General features: G+C 43.3%; 2 non-coding genes across 2 annotated transcripts; both read left to right on the forward strand.

The window, feature by feature from the left end:
- Positions 1-2,920: 2,920 nt before the first annotated feature.
- Positions 2,921-3,027, forward strand: LOC131241631 (small nucleolar RNA R71). The gene has a single exon (XR_009169191.1). It is a non-coding gene; the product is annotated as a small nucleolar RNA R71 (small nucleolar RNA).
- A 9,593-nt stretch (positions 3,028-12,620) lies between these two features.
- LOC131241877 (small nucleolar RNA R71) lies at positions 12,621-12,727 on the forward strand. Its single transcript, XR_009169443.1, has one exon. It is a non-coding gene; the product is annotated as a small nucleolar RNA R71 (small nucleolar RNA).
- Positions 12,728-22,518: the final 9,791 nt, after the last annotated feature.

Consider the following 22,518-nt stretch of genomic DNA (forward strand, 5'->3'; position numbering starts at 1 on the left):
GCCCTTAAGCTTGGTGAAAGCTTCCTGGCATTGCTCAGTCCACTCGTACGGAGCATCCTTTTGAAGAAGAGTGCATAAAGGACGAGAGAGGAGACTAAAGTCCTTTATGAATCGCCTGTAAAATCCTGCGTGTCCTAAGAAGGATCGCACGTCTCTGATGTTCTTGGGTGGAGGTAAGTTAGAGATAAGATCGATTTTTGCCTTATCTACCTCGATTCCTTTGGACGGGATGATATGCCCAAGGACAATTCACTTCTGAACCATGAAATGACATTTCTCCCAATTAAGTACCAAGTTTTTTTCTTCACATCTTTTCAGCACACATTTAAGACTTTCTAAGCACTCGCTGAAAGATGGACCGTAAACAGAGAAATCATCCATGAAGACCTCTAGATATTTCCCCACCATATCAGAAAAGATACTAAGCATACATCGCTGAAAGGTGGCAAGGGCATTACATAGTCCGAATGGCATCCTTCGAAGGCAAAGGTGCCGTAGGGACATGTAAATGTGGTCTTTTCCTGGTCTTCAGGGGCAATCTCTATCTGATTGTAGCCCGAATACCCGTCAAGGAAACTGTAATAGGAATGGCCAACTAACCTTTCCAGGATCTGATCAATGAATGGTAAAGGAAAGTGGTCCTTCCTCATGACAGTATTCAACTTTCTGTAGTTAATGCACATTCTCTAACCAGTAGTAACACTAGTTAGCACGAGTTCATTATTGGCATTGGTTACAATGGTAACTCCGGACTTCTTAGAAACCACCTGAGTTAGACTCACCCATTGACTATCGGATATAGGGTATATAATACCCACATCCAATAGTTTAAGAACCTCGGCTTTAATCACTTCTTTCATGTTTAAATTTAGTCTACGCTGTGATTACCGAGAAGTCTTCGCATTATCCTCAAGATAAATGCGGTGAGTACAAATTGAAAGGTCAATTCTCTTGAGGTCCGCAATCATCCATCCAAGGGCTCCCTTATACTCAATGAGAGTAAATATGATCATAGTGTCCTATTCTTACTCAAGGTGGGATAAAATCACCACCGGGTATGTCTCAACTTGACCTAAATAAACATATTTTAAATCAGAGAGTAGAGATTTTAGGTCAAGCTTCGGTTCCTTGAGGTTAAACGGTAGAGGCACTACATCGGTTGTGGTAATTCTTCAAATTGTGGCCTCCATCGGTTAACTTCAAGTACCTGCAATATCAAGCAAGGCGCACGTCTCCTAATCATGTCATCATCAAAATCATGGGAGTGGGCCAGGCACGTCTCAGATGGTCGGAGGATAAGGTCGGAGGTGTCGTATCTTCCACGAAAGAGTCAATCATGTTAATATCGTGGAAATCGTCATCATCCTCCGAGTTGCTGCCATTATTGAAAAAAATGTTTGACTCCAATGTCAAATTTCCAAAAGACATAGTCATGATACCATTCATACAATTGATAATTGCATTTGACGTGGCGAGGAATGGGCGACCAAGAATGACGGGAATCTGAGTGCTCATGTTATTGATGGGTTCGGTGTCCAGGATGATAAAGTCTACAGGGTAGTAAAATCTATCAACTTGGACCAACACATCCTCAATTATCCCTCTTGGTACACGAACAGAGCGATCAGCAAGTTGTAGTGTGGTTAGGGTGGGTTTTAATTCACCCAAACCTAACTGTTTGTATACCGAGTAGGGAATCAAATTGACGCTCGCTCCTAAGTCAAGAAGTGCGTGATCAATTCGATGGTTCCCGATTACACATGATATGGTTGGGCTACCGGGATCCTTGAATTTCTGCGGCACGTCTTGCTTCAGGATGGCACTCACTTTCTCATACAAGAAGATTTTCTTTTGAATAATTTTCCGTCGCTTGGTCGTGCATAAGTCTTTTAGGAATTTGGCATATGAAGGTATCTGTTTAACGACATCAAGTAGAGGAATGTTGACTTTCACCTGTTTCAACACCTCTAGGATATCCTGAGAGTTAGAGAGAGGTTTTGGTGAAACCAACCGTTGGGGGAATGGAGCAACTGGCTTCTCTAAAAGTTCCGGTTCCACTTTTTGTGGGACATCACTGGATCCATCATTGTTGTCCTCTTTTGGTTCTTGAGGCTTTTCGGGCCTAACCGGAAGAGTTTTATCAATGATCTTCCCACTCCTAAGAGTGGTGATGGATTTAGCATGCCCCATCTGATTTGAAGAGCTGGGATCATTATTCTCGTACTGCGGTTTAGGATTGGGGATAGGTTGTGCAGGAAGCATCCCCTTTTCTATAACCGTCATACGAGAATCTATCTTTTGCATAAAATCTGTGATTCCCCGCATTGCCTGAGCTAGCTCTTGTATGGGATTTTGAACCGGTTCCTCTTGAGGTTTCACTTGATTTGGATTTTGATTGAAGAAACCTGGAGGAGTCGCCGTTTGTCCATTCCTCCAACTAAAGTTTGGATGATTTTTCCAGCCAGGATTGTATGTGTTGGAGTTAGGTCCAGTAAAAGGTCTTTGATAGTTATTTACGGCATTGGCTTGTTCATTCAACACTCCTCGAAAGGCGGGTATTGTAAGTTTTCCGTTGTGTGAATGTTGCAATCACAGATGCCGCAAACAATTTCATTGACCTTATCCTTCTTTCCTTCCATGGCCTCAACTTTCCTTATGAGCGTAGTCACTTTACACTTGAGATCATCCTCTTCTTTCAAAGATATAATCCACCTTTCTCCTTTGATTGAGTTGGCCTAGACGTGGTGTTCGACTTTGGGTAATAGTCCCAAGATTGTGTTTTTCAGCCAAACTATCGAGGTAGTCCCATACCTCGTCGATGTCTTTATTAATGAACTCTCCATTACACATTGTCTCGACCATTTGGCGCATGGAAGATGTCACTCCATCATAGAAAAAATTTGTAATGCGCCACGTTTCAAATCCGTGTTGTGGGTATGAACTGACCAAATCTTTGAACCTTTCCCAACATTGAAAGAATGTTTCATCTTCCTTTTTGGCAAAGTTCATGATCGCTTTTCTGAGGGTAATCGTTTTATGATGTGGGAAGAATTTTTTTATGAATTCCCTCTGCATGTCGCTCCATGTGCCAATGGATCTAGGACGCAGTGAATGTAACCACGTCTTAGCTTTCTCTTTTAAGGAAAAAGGAAAGAGTTTCACCCTGTATCCTCATATACATTAGGAAAACATAATGTAGCTATAATTTCATCGAACTCTTTCAAATGTAAATATGGACTCTCGATTCAAGTCCATGGAATTTGGGAAGGAGTTGGATAACTCTGGCTTGATGTCCATTTGTCTGTGTTTTCAGGAAAATCATGCATGAGGGCGTACTCACTCCCGCCGGTTGTAAAAATCTCGTAAAGTACGAGGCGGGGTGCTGTTGCACCTCATTCTCATCTTGGGTATCCTCCACCCCGGGTGGAAGTAGAGGAGGTTGGTCTTCAGCCATGACCTCGGTTAACTCAGGGGATTTCGAGCGGTGTCTAATCCTCGCGATGGATAGTCAACCCCTCAACAATCCTCCTTCACCAAGAGACGCCGAGTGTTGTCACGGGCCCACTTGGGCATGAAACACTCGCACCCTCAATTAAAAACTTAACCTAAGAAAGGAAAGAAAATCTAGAAGAAAGAGAGGGAGAATTGGAAAGGATTACCAAATTGAAGCTCCTAAGTTAAGGACCCGCAAAATAAAACAAAAATAAGTTAGATTCTATAAAGGAGAGAAATGATACTTTAAAAGAAAAATAACAGTAAAGTAATTTCTAAAAGAAAGTATTCTTTAAAGAAAAACGGAAATTTCTAAAGTAAACTAGGAAAGCCTAAACTAAAAAGTAAATTACTACAAGAAAATTGAAAAATAGAGAGTAGGGAAGGAGTGTACCAAAATAGAGATTTCTATCTTAAAGGCCTACAAAATAGAAAGGTTAGTTTCTAAACAAAAATCCTAAAACTAAACTAAGAAACAGAATTAGATTCAAAAAGTGTTAGAATTAGAAAGTTAATAGAACCAAAATAGAAAGTCAATTTCTAAATAACCTAAATTCTAAAAATAACCTATTTCCTACAGAACAGAGGATACTAGAATTAGAAAGTTTCTAAGATCTAAACCCTAATTCTATAAAAAGAAAAAGTAGAGAATTTAGGAAAGAATTACCAATTTAGAGATTTTATGTCAGGATCCTACAAAACAGGAAACAAGTTAGTTCTAAAAATCAAATAGAAAAATCTAAAACTAAAGTTAATAAAATCCTAATCTTATCCTAATTCTAAAACTAATTAATTTAGAAAATCGTAACCGTCAGTCCCCGGCAACGGCGCCAAAAACTTGTTCACTCCCCAAGTGCGGGGTTGTGATGTAGTAATAAACTCGGTAAGACCGAGGTCGAATCCACAGGGACTGAAACCCGTACGTTATCTGAAACCAAGTAGAACTAGAACTAGACTAAGATGTGATCTAAACCAAATAGAATTTAGGAAATAATTGTGGAATAATTATCTAAAACTTTAAGGAATTCAGAGGAAGGAAACTAGGGATTCAGAGGATCCACTTGTAGAGATCGGGAGATCGTATGCCAGGATCACAAATTATGGAAATTTACTGAATTGCCATTGATATAGGTTTCAAGAGATGAAAGGTGTATGAATTAGAATGGATTCCATCACCAAACCATGCCCAGTGAGACAAAGCAAACAACATGATTAAATCTAAATATCAATCAATCAACATGCTATGAAGGTCAGGAAGGTACTGTCATCCTACCATGCCCATGGGACAATGATGAACAACAGAGGTTCCTGACTTCATAAACATAAAAAAGGAAAGGAATATTCAAAGCCATTGCACGCCCATTGTAATTTCAGTCACAATATGCCATTAAAAACTAAGAAAAATATTCCTTTAATAATCAACTATATCAACTTCAGTTTAGAAATTTAAATTAAAGGCATAAAGTAGGTTCTCCCATCTCGCTACAAGCTTCACCTCTTAGCCCTAGCTAAGAGGATTAGCCACGCATGGATGGGCTAGATCTCATCAGAAATTTGAGAAGAAAAGCATAATAAAAAGAAAAAACAAAGAAAAAACCTTCTTTCTTCTCTCCCTGTCTTTCTCTCTCTCCTGTCAGATCTCCAGCCGTCTGCCCAAGCTCCTTCAATCCCTGATCGTGCACAGCAGCAGCAACTGCTCCACGTTCGGCAGCCAATCCGTTTTCCTTCCCACGTTCTCCACAGCAGCCCCAAAACTCCCTATTTTCTGTTCTTTTCTTTTATCTCTCTCCACTAAAACAACCGGCCTGCTCCTCTTTATAGCCAAACAAAAAACCATCAGTCGGTGAGAGCTTTCTCCCCTTTACGCAAGCAGGTGCGGATGTTTACGCATCAATCACCACAAGACCGTACGCTGGTTCTTCATAGGGCCCATAGTTGCTGTCGATGGACAAATCTACTCCGTCCATTGGATGCGGCTCGAAAATCCAGTCACCTATGTTGATTTTGGCAACGATTTGGAGTGGCCCGCAGATTCTTTCTTAGTGACATCTACCGGGCATTTGAACGGTTGAAAAACCAAACGTCATTGTCTTTTTCAAATCTGTCACCTAGGCGTGAATGAGATGGAATGAGGGACTCTCTTGGGCGGTTTGGATCAAGCATTTGACGTACGGTTGTGGCCCACAGAATTCATCCGCAGGCTTTGTTGCGAAACAGAGCCTGCGTCATTAGCGCTGCGATGGCTGGTGGGTCCCATATTGACTTCAGAAGGAAAATCCAATCCGTTCATCACGTTACTCTCGAAAAACTAGCTGAAATAAGGTAATTTTGTATGTCTTTTGGTTCCGCCCATTGAGTCTTTTCTTTCACCGCCCATCCTGCTTTTGATCGCTATGATCTTTCAATTTCTTGCATGATGCCAAAAGGTCCTCTAGGTGAGGTTAATAACCCACTTATCTACACAATGGACGGTCCAGATTGATTATTTGGATGATGAATGGGCCCCACTGAGAAGAACCGGCGGTCCCACGTTCGCCTGCTGTGATGAGGATTCTGTTTTGAGAAGGAGAGTCGGTCAGCGGGTCTTTTGGTGTGCGCCCGGAGCACCTATATAATGTGTACATGCACTACCTGTGTGGGTCCCACAGAGATGTTTGTGAGAAATCCAATCCGTCCATCTGGTTCTTCACATGATTTAGGGCGTTGAGACTGAAGATGAGGAGATTCCAGAGATCAGGCGGGCCCCAGATCAGTAATTAGTGGGCTGATCTGCCCGTTGGGCCACTTTCATAGTTATCCAGGGGCTGAAATTTTACATGTACGGTTTATTTATGGTCCTCAAGCCACGTGTGAAGTTTCGAACTGATCAGATGGTGGGAACCCTATGATCTTGCATTTTGGGCACTTTTCAGGCCACTTGAACTTCGATTCCTCGATTTCCGCGGACCCCTGGTGTATAATTTCGTCGCTCTTGGTCTTCTGGAGTCCGTCCCCTGCTTTAGTGTCATCGGATCGGTAAATCCATGCTTTTAGTGTCCTTTTTTAGTCCAAGCTCATGAAGACGCCCCGCATCACAAATTCAATTAAATTAGGCTATTAAACTGTCATGCTTGTAATTTCATGCAATAAATGGGTCCGATATGCAATATTTGACCCTTTAACACAACCCCCAACCAGCGCATTTTGCTAGTCCCAGCAAAGTATGCGAAAAATAAGTTGATAATTACAGGAAAATTTCTATGAACTCGAGTGATTTTGAAAAACAATCTAGATATTCAGAATTCAACAATTCCTGAATGTTGGGCCTTACTCTCTCCTAGACTCAAGCACACGATAAACTTCATTCAAAGTATTAGTCCCTTAATTAGAAATGATCCTAAACATTGAGTTCCACAGATGTAAAGTGTAATCCCAACTTTCAACATTAATATTCAATTCTTTATTTCAGGATATCGTTGGTAATCAACAAGAGAATTCATAATAACCAAAGCTTGCCTCAAAGATCATCTTTTCATTCCTTCAGTTTTTTTTTTTTTTTTTTTTTTTTTTTTTTTTTTTTTTTTTTTTTGGAATGAAGTCCACACTTATAGGGAGCAAACCTATAGTGAAGATTCTTTGCCTATCCTTTGTCAACGGGATCTCTTCCTTTTAATTGATCTTGACGGGCAATTGTTCCAGTTGGTTCCTTCTATGCTTACTGATCACCAAATTAACCCTTCAGTTTCAAACTGAAATCTTAATGTGTAAGCGAGATGTGACATGTGAAATCATGACTCAATCAATGTTTACAACTTCTAATCATGGATTAATAATTAAACTTAACTGTGAAATCTAACGAGCAACTGAATCCAAGAGCAGTAAATCACCAATATTCCATATCTTGTAATTCTAAATCAAAGATGGTCGTCCAATCACTTTGAATTCACTAGAAAGTCCAGAAAAAATTTAAAAATTTTCAGATTAGGTAACCTAATCTCCCACCCCCATCTTAAAAGCTACATTGTCCTCAATGTAAAGGATAAGAGTATGGAATGCGCATAGGACAACAAAAGTAAAGAAAGAGTGAAGGGAAGATAGTACCTGGATGACGAATCGTGAGAGACTTTTCAAGAGATCGCAGCATGGAATCCGGTCAGCACGAGAGAGAAGGTAACATAAAAATAAAATCCTACCTATACCACTTTCGCAGTGCTCTCGATTGCATTTAGCGCATGCAACAAGCCTTTAAACCCCTAGGTTACCCCTAGTGGACGAGTTGTCGTCTCGTGAGGGTTTGCGAATGTTACCCACAAACATTGAACTTGCTAGAAAATGAAATAAGTTGAAAAGTTGGGTTGCCTCCCAGGAGCGCTAAGTTTACGTCTTCAGCGACCAAAGCAACTACCATAATCCTATGAAAGCGATAAACCTACCTATACCTCCATCGACTAGGAGATCATCCTGGTAAACAGGAGCGTCCGAGGCATGGACATGTCCTCGAATCAAATTTCTCGACAAATGGCTTTAAACGATGTCCATTTACTTTAAACTCCTTGCCATTGTCGGGATCTCTTATCTCAACGGCCCCATGAGGATAAGCAAGAACAACAATGTAAGGGCCGGTCCAACGAGATCGAAGCTTACCCGGAAAAGATGTAATCGAGAATTATACAAAAGGACTTTCCTGGCGTGAATGATTTTCGTAGAATATGTTGGTCATGAAACAGCTTCATCTTGTCCTTGTAAATTCTCGAATTCTCGTATGCGTCGTTCTTCCGATTTCTTCAAGTTCATTCAATTGCAGTTTGCGTAGCGAGCAGCGTTGTCTAGATTGAAATTAAGATTTTTAATCGCCCAATAGGCTTTATGTTCCAGCTCCACATGCAAGTGACAAGCTTTCCCATAGACAAGTCTAAAGGGAGACATTCCAATAGGAGTTTTAAATGCAATACGGTATGCCCATAAGGCATCGATCAATCGGATTGACCAATCCTTACGATCAGGGTTAACCGTTTTCTCCAAAATGTGTTTAATTTCCCTATTAGAAATCTCAGCTTGTCCACTTGTCTGTGGATGGTATGGGGTGCTCACCTTATGAGAGATACCGTATTTCTTCATTAAGCTCTCGAATGGTCTATTACAAAAGTGTGAGCCCCCATCACTAATGATGGCTCGAGGCGTTCCGAATCGAGAAAGGATGTTCTCTTTCAGGAATTTAATGACCGTGCGATGGTCATTCTTTCGACACTAATCGCTTCAACCCATTTATTGACATAATCCACGGCGAGCAAAATATACAGATTTCCAAACGATTGGGGAAATGGTCCCATGAAATCGATGCCCCAGCAATCAAATGCTTCAATGATAAGGATGGGATTCAAAGGCATCATATTTCGACGGGACAATGCTCCCAATTTCTGACAACGCTCACAAGCTTTGCAAAACTCATGAGTGTCCCTAAACATAGTGGGCCAAGAAATAAAGCCACATCAGAATCTTGGCCGTGGTCTTTTTAGCGGAAAAGTGACCCCACAGGCCTGCGAGTGACAGAAGGAGATGACACTCTAATGCTCATCGTCTGGCATACATCTCCTTAAGATTTAATCTGGGCAATATTTAAATAAATATGGATCGTCCCAAAAAAAGTTGCACACCTTGGTAAAGAATTTCTTCTTATCTTGCGCAGTCCAATGTGTTAGTATAGAACCTGTGATAAGAAAATTAGCAATATTAGCGAACCAAGGTGAATGGGAGACTCTAAACAATTGTTCCTCAGGGAACATGTCATTGATATGGGTTGTCTCAAGGGAATCGAGGTATTAAGGCGAGAAAGGTGATCGGCCACTACGTTCTCTACTCCCTTTTATCTTTAATTTCCAAATCAAATTCTTGGAGTAGAAGGATCCATCGTATCAAGCGGGCTTAGAATCATTCTTAGAAAGAAGATACTTTAGTGCCGCATGATCTGTATAGATAATGATCTTGGATCCGATCAAGTAGGACCTAAATTTGTCCAAGGCGAACACTACGGCTAAGAGTTCCTTTTCCGTAGTCGAGTAGTTCACTTGGGCCGGATTTAGAGTTCTACTCGCGTAATGAATGACGTAGGGCTTCTTATCTTTTCTCTGGCCAAGGACCGCCCCAAGAGCATAATCGAAGCGCCGCACATAAGTTCAAAAGGAAGGCTCCAATGGGTGGCCGCATGATAGGTGCAAGGTGGTTAACGTGCCCTTAAGCTTGGTGAAAGCTTCCCGGCATTGCGCAATCTACTCGCACGGAGCATCCTTTTCAAGAAGATTACATAAAGGGCGAGAGAGAAGACTAAAGTCCTTTATGAATCTCGTGTAAACCTCGCGTGTCCTAAGAAGGATCGCACGTCTCTGATGTTCTTGGGTGGAGGTAGGTTAGAGATAAGATCGATTTTTGCCTTATCTACCTCGATTCCTTTGGACGAGATGATATGCCCAAGGACAATTCCCTTCTGAACCATGAAATGACACTTCTCCCAATTAAGTACCAAGTTCTTTTCTTCACATCTTTTCAGCACACATTTAAGACTTTCCAAGCACTTGCTGAAAGATGGACCATAAACAGAAAAATCGTTCATGAAGACCTCTAGATATTGCCCTACCATATCAGAAAAGATACTAAGCATACATCGCTGAAAGGTGGCAGGGGCATTACATAGTCCGAATGACATCCTTCGATAGGCAAAGGTGCCATAGGGACATGTAAATGTGGTTTTTTCTTGGTCTTCAGGGGCTATCTCTATCTGGTTGTAGCCCGAATACCCGTCAAGAAAACTGTAATAGGAATGACCAGCTAACATTTCCAGGATCTGATCAATGAATGGTAAAGGAAAGTGGTCTTTCCTCGTGACGGTATTCAACTTCCTGTAGTCAATGCACATTCTCCAACCAGTAGTGACTCTAGTTGGCACGAGTTCATTATTAGCATTGGCTACGATGGTGATTCCAGACTTCTTAGGGACCACTTGAGTTGGACTCACCCATTGACTATCAGATATAGGGTATATAATACCCACATCCAATAGTTTAAGAACCTCGCTTTAACCACTTCCTTCATATTTGGATTTAGTCTACGTTGTGGTTGCGAGCGGTTTTTGCATTATCCTCAAGATATATGCGGTGAGTACAAATCGAGGGATCGATTCCTTCGAGGTCCGCTATCGTCCATCCTAGGGCTCCTTTATGCTCAATGAGAGTAGATATAAGCATACTCTCCTGTTCTTTCTCCAGGTGGGCAGAGATCACCACCGGTATGTCTCATCTTGACCCAAATATGCATATTTCAAATCATAGGGCAAAGGTTTTAGGTCAAGCTTCGGCGGCTTGAGGTTAGACGGCAGAGGCACTACATCAGTTTGTGGTAATTCTTCAAATTGTGGCCTCCATCGGTTAACTTCAAGTACCGGTGCAGTATCAAGCAAGGTGCACGTCTCCCTAATCATGTCATCATCAAAATCATGGGAGTGGGCCAGGCACGTCTCTAGAGAGTCAGAGGACAAGGTTAGAGGTGTCGTATCTTCCACGCAAGAGTCAATCATGCTAATGTCGTGGAACTCGTCATCATCCTCTGAATTGCTGCCGTTATTGAAAAAATGTTTGACTCCAATGTCAAATTTCCAAAAGACATAGTCATGATACCATTCCTGCAATTGATAATTGCATTTGACGTGGCAAGGAATGGGCGACCAAGAATGACGGGAATCTGAGTGCTCATGTTATTGATGGGTTCGGTGTCCAGGATGATAAAATCTACAGGGTAGTAAAATCTATCAACTTTGACCAACACATCCTCAATTATCCCTCTTGGTACACGAACAGAGCGATCAACAAGTTGTAGTGTGGTTAGGGTGGGTTTTAATTCACCCAAACCTAACTGTTTGTATACCGAGTAGGGAATCAGATTTACACTCACTCCTAAGTCAAGAAGTGTGTGATCAATTCGATGGTTCCCGATTACACATGATTGGTTGGGCTACCGGAATCCTTGAATTTCTGCGGCACGTCTTGCTTCAGGATGGCACTCACTTTCTCAGTCACGAAGATTTTCTTTTGAATAATTTGCCGTCGCTTGGTCGTGCATAAGTCTTTTAGGAATTTGGCATATGAAGGTATCTGCTTTAACGACATCAAGTAGAGGAATGTTGACTTTCACTGTTTTCAACACCTCTAGATATCCCGAGAGTTAGAGAGAGGTTTTGGTGAAACCAACCGTTGGGGGAATGGAGCAACCGGCTTCTCTAGAAGTTCCGGTTCCTGATTTTGTGGGGCATCACCGGATCCATCATTGTTGTCCTCTCTGGTTCTCGAGGCTTTTCGGGCCTAACCTAAGAGTTTTATCAATGATCTTCCCACTCCTAAGAGTGGTGATGGATTTAGCATGCCCCATCTGATTTGAAGAGCTGGGATCACTAATCTCGTATACTGCGGTTTAGGATTGGGGAGAGGTTGTGCAAGAAGCATCCCCTTTTCTATAACCGTCATACGAGAATCTATCTTTTGCATAAAATCTGTGATTCCCCGCATTGCCTGAGCTAGCTCTTGTATGGGATTTTGAACCGGTTCCTCTTGAGGTTTCACTTGATTTGGATTTTGATTGAAGAAACCTGGAGGAGTCGCCGTTTGTCCATTTCTCCAACTAAAGTTTGGATGATTTTTCCAGCCAGGATTGTATGTGTTGGAGTTGGGTCCAGGAAAAGGTCTTTGATAGTTATTTACGGCATTGGCTTGTTCATTCAACACTCCTCGAAAGGCGTGTATTGTAGGACAATTTTCAGTTATATGAATGTTGCAATCACAGATGCCGCAAACAACTTCATTGACCTTATCCTTCTTTCCTTCCATGGCCTCAACTTTCCTTATGAGCGTAGTCACTTTACACTTGAGATCATCCTCTTCTTTCAAGAGATATAATCCACCTTTCTCCTTTGATTGAGTTGGCCTAGACGTGGTGTTCGACTTTGGGTAATAGTCCCAAGATTGTGTTTTTCAGCCAAACTATCGAGGTAGTCCCATACCTCGTCGATGTCTTTATTAATGAACTCTCCATTACACATTGTCTCGACCATTTGGCGCATGGAAGATGTCACCATCATAGAAAAATTTGTAATGCGCCACGTTTCAAATCCGTGTTGTGGGCATGAATCGACCAAATCTTTGAACCTTTCCCAACATTGAAAGAATGTTTCATCTTCCTTTGGGCAAAGTTCATGATCGCTTTTCTGGGTAATCCTTTTATGATGTGGGAAGAATTTTTTATGAATTCCCTCTGCGCATGTCGCTCCATGTGCCAATGGATCTAGGACGCAGTGAATGTAACCACGCCTTAGCTTTCTCTTTAAGGAAAAAGGAAAGAGTTTCACTCTGATCCTCATATACATTAGGAAAACATAATGTAGCTATAATTTCATCGAACTCTTTCAAATGTAAATATGGACTCTCTGATTCAAGTCCATGGAATTTGGGAAAGAGTTGGATAACTCCTGGCTTGATGTCCATTTGTCCCGTGTTTTCAGGAAAAATCATGCATGAGGGCATACTCACTCCCGCCGGTTGTAGATAATCTCGTAAAGTACGAGGCGGGGTGCCTGTTGCACCTCATTCTCATCTTGGGTATCCTCCACCCTGGGTGGAAGTGGAGGAGGTTGGTCTTCAGCCATAACTTCACTTAACTCAGGGGATTTCGAGTGGTGTCTAGTCCTGCGATGGATAGTCAACCCCTCAACCAATCCTCCTTCAGCCAAGAGACGTCGAGTGTTGTCACGGGCCCACTTGGGCATGAAACACTCGCAGCCCTCAGTTAAAAACTTAACCCTAGGAAAGAAAATCTAGAACGAAAGAGAGGGAGAATTGGAAAGGGATTACCAAATTGAAGCTCCTAAGTTAAGGACCTGCAAAATAAAACAAAAATAAGTTAGATTCTATAAAGGAGAGAAATGATACTTTAAAAGAAAAATAACAGTAAAGTAATTTCTAAAAGAAAGTATTCTTTAAAGAAAAACGGAAATTTCTAAAGTAAACTAGGAAAGCCTAAACTAAAAAGTAAATTACTACAAGAAAATTGAAAAATAGAGAGTAGGGAAGGAGTGTACCAAAATAGAGATTTCTATCTTAAAGGCCTACAAAATAGGAAGGTTAGTTTCTAAACAAAAATCCTAAAAATAAATTAAGAAACAGAATTAGATTCAAAAAGTGTTAGAATTAGAAAGTTAATAGAACCAAAATAGAAAGTCAATTTCTAAATAACCTAAATTCTAAAAATAACCTATTTCCTACAGAACAGAGGATACTAGAATTAGAAAGTTTCTAAGATCTAAACCCTAATTCTATAAAAAGAAAAAGTAGAGAATTTAGGAAAGAATTACCAATTTAGAGATTTTATGTCAGGATCCTACAAAACAGGAAACAAGTTAGTTCTAAAAATCAAATAGAAAAATCTAAAACTAAAGTTAATAAAATCCTAATCTTATCCTAATTCTAAAACTAATTAATTTCAGAAAATCGTAACTATCAATCCCCGGCAACGGCGCCAAAAACTTGTTCACTCCCCAAGTATAGGGTTGTGAATAAACTCGGTAAGACCGAGGTCGAATCCCAAGGGACTAATACTTGTACGTTATCTGAAACCAAGTAGAACTAGAACTAGACTAAGATGTGATCTAAACCAAATAGAATTTAGGAAATAATTGTGGAATAATTATTTAAAACTTTAAGGAATTCAGAGGACGAAAACTAGGGATTCAGAGGATCCACTTGTAGAGATCAGGGAGATCGTATGCCACTATCACAAATTATGAAAATTTACTGAACTGACATTGATATAGGTTTCAAGAGATGAAAGGTGTATGAATTAGAATGGATTCCATCACCAAACCATGCCCAGGAGACAAAGCAAATTATATTAATCTAATTATCAATCAATCAACATGTCATGAAGGTCAGGAAGGTACTGTCATCCTACCATGCCCATGGGACAATGATGAACAACAGAGGTTCCTGACTTCATAAACATAAAAAGGAAAGGAATATTCAAAGCCATTGCACGCCCATTGTAATTTCAGTCACAATATGCCATTAAAAACTAAGAAAAATATTCCTTTAATAATCAACTATATCAACTTCAGTTTAGAAATTTAAATTAAAGGCATAAAGTAGGTTCTCCCATCTCGCTACAAGCTTCACCTCTTAGCCCTAGCTAAGAGGATTAGCCACACATGGATGGGCTAGATCTCATCAGAAATTTGAGAAGAAAAGCATAATAAAAAGAAAAACAAAGAAAAAACCTTCTTTCTTCTCTCCCTGTCTTTCTCTCTCTCCTGTCAGATCTCCAGCCGTCTGCCCAAGCTCCTTCAATCCCTGATCGTGCACAGCAGCAGCAACTGCTCCACGTTCGGCAGCCAATCCGTTTTCCTTCCCACGTTCTCCACAGCAGCCCCAAAACTCCCTATTTTCTGTTCTTTTCTTTTATCTCTCTCCACTAAAACAACCGGCCTGCTCCTCTTTATAGCCAAACAAAAAACCATCAGTCGGTGAGAGCTTTCTCCCCTTTACGCAAGCAGGTGCGGATGTTTACGCATCAATCACCACAAGACCGTACGCTGGTTCTTCATAGGGCCCATAGTTGCTGTCGATGGACAAATCTACTCCGTCCATTGGATGCGGCTCGAAAATCCAGTCACCTATGTTGATTTTGGCAACGATTTGGAGTGGCCCGCAGATTCTTTCTTAGTGACATCTACCGGGCATTTGAACGGTTGAAAAACCAAACGTCATTGTCTTTTTCAAATCTGTCACCTAGGCGTGAATGAGATGGAATGAGGGACTCTCTTGGGCGGTTTGGATCAAGCATTTGACGTACGGTTGTGGCCCACAGAATTCATCCGCACCTGCGTCATTAGCGCTGCGATGGCTGGTGGGTCCCAGATTGACTTCAGAAGGAAAATCCAATCCGTTCATCACGTTACTCTCGAAAAACTAGCTGAAATAAGGTAATTTTGTATGTCTTTTGGTTCCGCCCATTGAGTCTTTTCTTTCACCGCCCATCCTGCTTTTGATCGCTATGATCTTTCAATTTCTTGCATGATGCCAAAAGGTCCTCTAGGTGAGGTTAATAACCCACTTATCTACACAATGGACGGTCCAGATTGATTATTTGGATGATGAATGGGCCCCACTGAGAAGAACCGGCGGTCCCACGTTCGCCTGCTGTGATGAGGATTCTGTTTTGAGAAGGAGAGTCGGTCAGCGCTTGCTAACCGACTTTTGGTCTTTTGGTGAACGCCCGGTGCACCTATATAATGTGTACATGCACTACCTGTGTGGGTCCCACAGAGATGTTTGTGAGAAATCCAATCCGTCCATCTGGTTCTTCACATGATTTAGGGCGTTGAGACTGAAGATGAGGAGATTCCAGAGATCAGGCGGGCCCCAGATCAGTAATTAGTGGGCTGATCTGCCCGTTGGGCCACTTTCATAGTTATCCAGGGGCTGAAATTTTACATGTACGGTTTATTTATGGTCCTCAAGCCACGTGTGAAGTTTCGAACTGATCAGATGGTGGGAACCCTATGATCTTGCATTTTGGGCACTTTTCAGGCCACTTGAACTTCGATTCCTCGATTTCCGCGGACCCCTGGTGTATAATTTCGTCGCTCTTGGTCTTCTGGAGTCCGTCCCCTGCTTTAGTGTCATCAGATCGGTAAATCCATGCTTTTTAGTGTCCTTTCCCAGTCCAAGCTCATGAAGACGCCCTGCATCACAAATTCAATTAAATTAGGCTATTAAACGGTGTCATGCTTGTAATTTCATGCAATAAATGGGTCTGATATGCAATATTTGACCCTTAACACGAACCAAAGCATGGCACTGTTTAAGCTCGCTTAGCTCAACTTGAAGAAGGTCAGGCTATCCTACGACAGGATATAATGGACCTTCGGGGCCTCATGAAGCATAAGTTCAAGAAAGTGACTAGCACTTTGATGTCCATCCTGTGCTGCCCACAGGATAAGGGTGCACCTCCTCCGTCGCCAGACTCGGATGCCTAGTCATCCAAGTCATTGCCCCGTAGTTGTTTCATTGCTGTCTTAGAATGTTTGTGTTTTAATGATTAAGAGCTTAGTAGCATCGTGGGTAGTTAGTGTGTTTGTGGTTGGCAGTTGCTCTGCGTTGGTAGTCTTGCTTTGTAATAGCTTTCATCCATTTCCTGTCATGATTCATGTAATGTGTATTTCATGTATTGTGACAATTTTGGGAAATGAAAAGCATGCGGTCTCTTTTGCTAAGAAGTTGTGTGGAATGCTTAAAGGATTGTGTACTACTATGCTACCTCTTACGTAAGTGAACCCTATTTTCATATAGGGAATGCCACCTAAGGTCACGCGGAGCACGGCACGCATCACACTTATTGATTCGATAGACCAGCCCCCCCCCTCAGAGTGATGGTCATATGGACCCTGGTTTGGGCCCGGTTCGTGAGAACATGCCTGAGCCTCAGCCTTCTACTGGTCCTACGGTTAGGCCGCCACCTTACACACCACCGATCCATGAGCAAAACCGTGCATCTTCTTCGATGCAGCACGAGCCTCAGTTGGCCCCACCTACTGATAGGTTGGAGCAGTTGATGATGATGATGCACCAGCAACACCAGCAACTCTTAACCACGATTGCAGGGGCCCTAGCTCAGGGTGGAAGTGTGACTCCACCTTCACCATCTGTACGTCTTGTTGAGACTACGGGGCCTTTCGCTCAGGATGAAGGTGTGCCTTCACTTACACCTGCTATATACCCTACGGGGAACTTGGGTATGAGTGGCCTTCTCGAGCAATTTCAGCGCTTGCGGCCTCCTACATTTGCGGGTTCTTACAGACCCGAGGAGGCCGAATATTGGCTAGACCGCATCTCTAAGATGCTGAGGATGCTACATTGTACTGAGCCGGAGCAGGTTGAGTTAGCCACCTTTATGTTTGAAAAGAAGGCCAGCTTGTGGTGGGATAGTGTCCTGCGGACCGTTGCAGTCGACTATGTATGGACATGGGCAGCTTTTGAGTTCCGCTTCCATGAGAAGTACTACCTCCAGACGTACTGGCACGAGAAGGAGAATGAGTTCTTGCGCGTCAAACAGGGAGGCATGTTAGTGACAGAGTACGAGCACCGATTTACAGAGTTGGGCAGGTACGTCCCTACAGTACTTGCTGACGCGCAGATGCGGATGCGGCATTTTTCAGAGGGCTTGTGACCTAATATTCACTCGAAGATGTGTTGTGCTAGCATACCCTCCTATGCTGAGCTAGTACACATGTCTATGAGGGCGGAGTAGGATGGGGATCGATTGTCACGTTCTCATGGGCCTATGGTCCCTGGGCCACGACCAGATTTGCCGAGCAGACCATTCCTTGGCAAGAGATCCCGTACCGACTCTCCTCCCAGGATTGCGGCGCCACCAGTTCCAATGAGACGACCTGGTGTGACATGTACGTATTGTGGCAGACCAGGTCATGTTGTAGAGAGCTGTTTTACACGCATGAGAGATAGTGGGTTTTCACCGCCACAGAGAATCGATCGTCCTCACCCTCAGGCTCTATCGGCTCCACCCCTACAGACAGCACCTGCACATCCTTCTTTCAGGCCCCCTGCATCTCGATCTAGGCCACCTCAACGGCCTATGGCACCTCAGCCCAATCATTTTCAGCAGGCTCGAGTGCATTCACTTACAGCAAAGGCATCAGAGGCGGCACCTCCACCACCTATGGCTTTCGATGTTACGGCACATATCCAAAGTACTCCAGTCTTTTTATTAGTGGACACCAGGTCCACTGTCTCTATCATATCATGCGCAACAGTCAAGCGGCTAGGGTTGGAAACTAGTCCTATGGTTCGGGTGAGAATCCTTACTGCCGCAGGGACTTTCTCGGACGCTACTAGGATCTGTAAGGGGTGTTCGATAGATGTAGGGAGCGGGACAGCGCTCCTTGACTTGATTGTCACCCCATTACATCACTATGATATCATCCTCGGTATGGATTAGCTCACAGAGATGAAGGCAGAGATCGACTGCGATTGTAAAGTGGTGAGAGTTTATGGACCAGAGGGCATGACCTTTACTTTTCCAGTGCAGGTCAGTTGGCCCTATTGCATTGATTGTTATGCTTCCATGCTAGAGGACGCTCATGGTCTAGCGCTTGAGGACACTCCTGTGGTCCAAGAGTTCTCATACATGTTCAGGAAGATACCTGGACTACCCCCTCAGCACGAAATTGATTTCACCATTGATTTAGTGCCTGGTGTGTCACCCATTTCACTTCCGACGTATCGTATAGCTCCATGTGAGATGGAGGAACTGAGGAAACAGATCGACGATCTGTTAGATGCTGGTTTTATACAACCCAGTGTGTCTCCATGGGGAGCACCTGTATTGTTTGTAAAGAAGAAGGATGGTTCACTGCGATTGTGTATTGATTATCGCAGATTGAACCAAGTGACAGTGAAGAACAAGTATCCCTTGCCCAAGATAGACGATCTGTTCGATCAGTTGAAGGGGGCAAGGTATTTCTCGAAGATTGACTTGCAGTCAGGGTATCACCAGTTGCGCGTTAGGGATGAAGACGTGCAGAAGACGGCTTTTAGGACCAATTTTGGACACTATGAGTTTCTCATAATGTCGTTCAGCCTTACGAACGCACTAGCCATGTTCATGGACTTGATGAATAGGGTATTTCGGCCATTTCTTTTTCGATTCGTCATCGTGTTTATTGATAACATCTTACTATACTCCAAGAGTCGAGAAGAGCACGAGGAACACCTGCGAGCAATCTTGGATACTCTGAGGAAGAACCAGTTGTTTGCACAGTACAAGAAGTGTGACTTCTAGAAAGAAGAAGTGAAGTTTCTAGGACATGTGGTGTCCAGAGAAGGGATAGCTATGGACCTTTCCAAGGTAGCTGCAGTTCAGGACTGGAAGCAGCCCTGTTCGGTTACTGAGGTGAGGCGTTTCCTTGGCCTGGCAGGTTACTATCACCAATTTATTCAGAATTTCTCGAAGATAGCTAGACCTTTGTCTCAGTTGACACGGAAGGATTTGAAAGTTCGCCTGGAATGAAAAGGCGAAAGCAGCTTTTCAGGAGCTGAAGGACAAGTTGACGTCTGCCCCTGTGCTAGTATTGCCAGAGCAAGGGGTCAAGTATACAATATGCATGGACGCGTCTCGCGTCGGTTTGGGCGATGTTTTGATGCAGAAGGACAGGGTTATTGCCTACCTGTCACGACAGTTGAGGAAATACGAGGAAAACTACCCTACGCACGACTTGGAGTTAGCTGCCGTTATCTTTGCTTTGAAGATCTGGAGGCATTACCTCTACGGAGAGGAGTTCGAGCTCTTTTGTGACCACAAGAGCCTCAGATACATATTCACTCAACGGGACCTGAATATGAGGCAGCGATGATGGATGGAGACACTGAAGGACTTCAAGTTCGAAGTCTCTTACCATCCTGGCAAGGCCAACCTTGTGGCAGACGCACTGAGCCCCAAGAAGGTATTAGCATTCGCGGCTCCGTTGATAATAGTAAAGTGGGACATGGTAGAGCGAGACAATGAGCAGAAACTCATGGTGGAGGAGCCGTATGAGGGCGTTGCATATATTCGAGTACAGCCCCTTATTGATGACAGGATTATCGCAACTCAGGCAGACGAAGAGCTGTTGGCAAAGGTGAGAAGGCAGGCTAGCAGCGATGAGGACTCAGCGTGGAGTATTGGTACAGATGGGGGCTTACGTTACCGTGGTCGCCTATGCGTCCGAACCTCCCTGACCTAAGGAAGGAAGTTCTTGAGGCCACTCACGATTCTAGGATGGCTATGCATCCAGGCAACACGAAGATGTATCGTGACATGAAAAGGTCGTATTGGTGGGACAATATGAAGGCTCACATAGCAGATTACGTGTCTCGTCATCTAACGTGCCAACAAGTCAAAGCAGAGCATCGCTGACCTCCTGGTTTGCTTCAGCCCATGCCCATAGCAGAATGGAAGTGGGACTTCATCTCTATGGATTTCATTTCAGGTCTGCCGAAGACGAGGAAGGGTTATGATTCCATTTGGGTGATCGTGGACCGGTTGACGAAATCGGCTCATTTCCTCCCTATCAGAGTTTCGAACTCTTCAGACGAGTTGGCCAGGTTGTACATCAAGGAGATTGTACGTCTGCATGGAGTTCTCTTGGAGATCGTGTTGAATCGAGACACGCGATTTACATCTATCTTTTGGACTCGTATCCAGGAAGCGATGGGTGTGAAGCTGAAGTTCAGTACCACGTTCCACCCACAGACTGATGGGCAGACGGAACGGGTGAATCAGATTCTGGAAGATATGTTGCGTGCCTGTGTGCTGGATTTCAAGGATAGTTGGGACGACTATCTTCCCTATGCAGAGTTCGCCTATAATAACAGCTTCCTGGCGAGTATTAGCATGGCTCCTTACGAGACACTGTATGGGCTCCCGTGTAGAGCACCGCATTACTGGGAAGAGGTTGGCGAGAAGAGCTTGTTTGGCCCGGAGTTAGTGCAAGCGACTTCAGAGAAAGTCGACATTATCAGGCGCCGGCCGCTAACAACGTAAAGCAGACAGAAGAGCTACGCCGATACGAGGCGGCGACCGCTAGAGTTCGAGGTCGGAGACCATATATTTCTCAGAGTTTTCCCTATGAAGGGAGTCCTTCGGTTTGGCAAGAAGGGGAAGCTTACGCCTCGATTCATTGGCCCATTCTAGATACTTGATCGAGTGGGAGCGGTAGCGTACTGCCTTACTTTGCCCACACCACTTGCGGGTGTGCATAACGTATTTCATGTTTTTATGCTGAAGAAATACGCTCCCGATCCTTCCCACATTATCAGATAGGAGGAGGTACAGTTGAGTGAGGACGCTACATATTTACTGCGACCGATGCGTATCCTAGACAGGAAGGAGCAAGTATTGCGTAGCAAGGTCATTCCACTGGTGAAAGTGTTATGGATGCATCACACGGAAGAAGAGGCTACTTGGGAGACAAAAGCCGAGGTTCGAAAGAACTACCCTGAGATTCTTGAGGAGTATGAAAAGGTACTAATTTCGAGGATGAAATTTTTCTTTAAGGGGAGTAGGTTGTAACATCTCAAAAAAATCCGTACAAAGACCCAAGTACCACCTCAGGCAGAAATTACCCAGGACCAAATCCTTTAGAAATTAGGTTAATATTAGCAAGTGCTAAACTAGAGTGCTTATGAAATTAGCACCAATCACTTTAAATATGATCTGTAAGACCCAAAACATGCAGAATCATTGACGCTACATTACCCTGAAATCTAGAATCTATCCTTAAACTCGGTTGCTCTTGGGAGCACACCAAAACTCCGTATCGGACCTGGACCGCACGTCGAAGTCCGATTACCCCAAAACTATACAGTTATGATGGCATTACTGGACTTGACAACCCCCTCAGAAATCAAGTCCTAAATGTATCTAGAAATGCACACTTGAGCCCGGAGGGAAGAGGGTGAGAAACGTGAAAATATTTAAGAATAAAATCTGAATTTAAGTAATCTGAGTTGTGTCACTTGCGAGCCAAATATAAGGATTCAGACCGTCAGAATCTGACCCAAATACACCCTCGGGTCAGGAGAAATGTCCCTCACATGTCGATGTACTTGTGGCCCTGATCGAGTGACCGTGACCGCCGAACTGAAACTGGTCCACCACGACTAATCTGTAAATCCAATCGGTACGAAAACTCAGCCTGCCTAGATCCATGGTCAGGGAGCTTAAGTCCGACCGCACATGGAAAAGGGGCCACCAGAAGTGCTCTATTGGACCGAAACGGCCCATATTTGGTTATAACCTAAGCATACCTTGGCCCTGGGGCCATTTCCATCAAACCTGGGCCTATATAAGGACCTTAAACCCCCTCTCTCATATCCCATACGAATTTGAGAAACCCTAGGAGAGAGAGAAGAGAAAAGAGAAAGGAAAAGAGAGAAAGTAAGAGTGAGAGTTGGAAGA

Source organism: Magnolia sinica, chromosome 3 (genome assembly GCF_029962835.1).
Source record: "Magnolia sinica isolate HGM2019 chromosome 3, MsV1, whole genome shotgun sequence".
Classification (NCBI taxonomy): domain Eukaryota; kingdom Viridiplantae; phylum Streptophyta; class Magnoliopsida; order Magnoliales; family Magnoliaceae; genus Magnolia; species Magnolia sinica.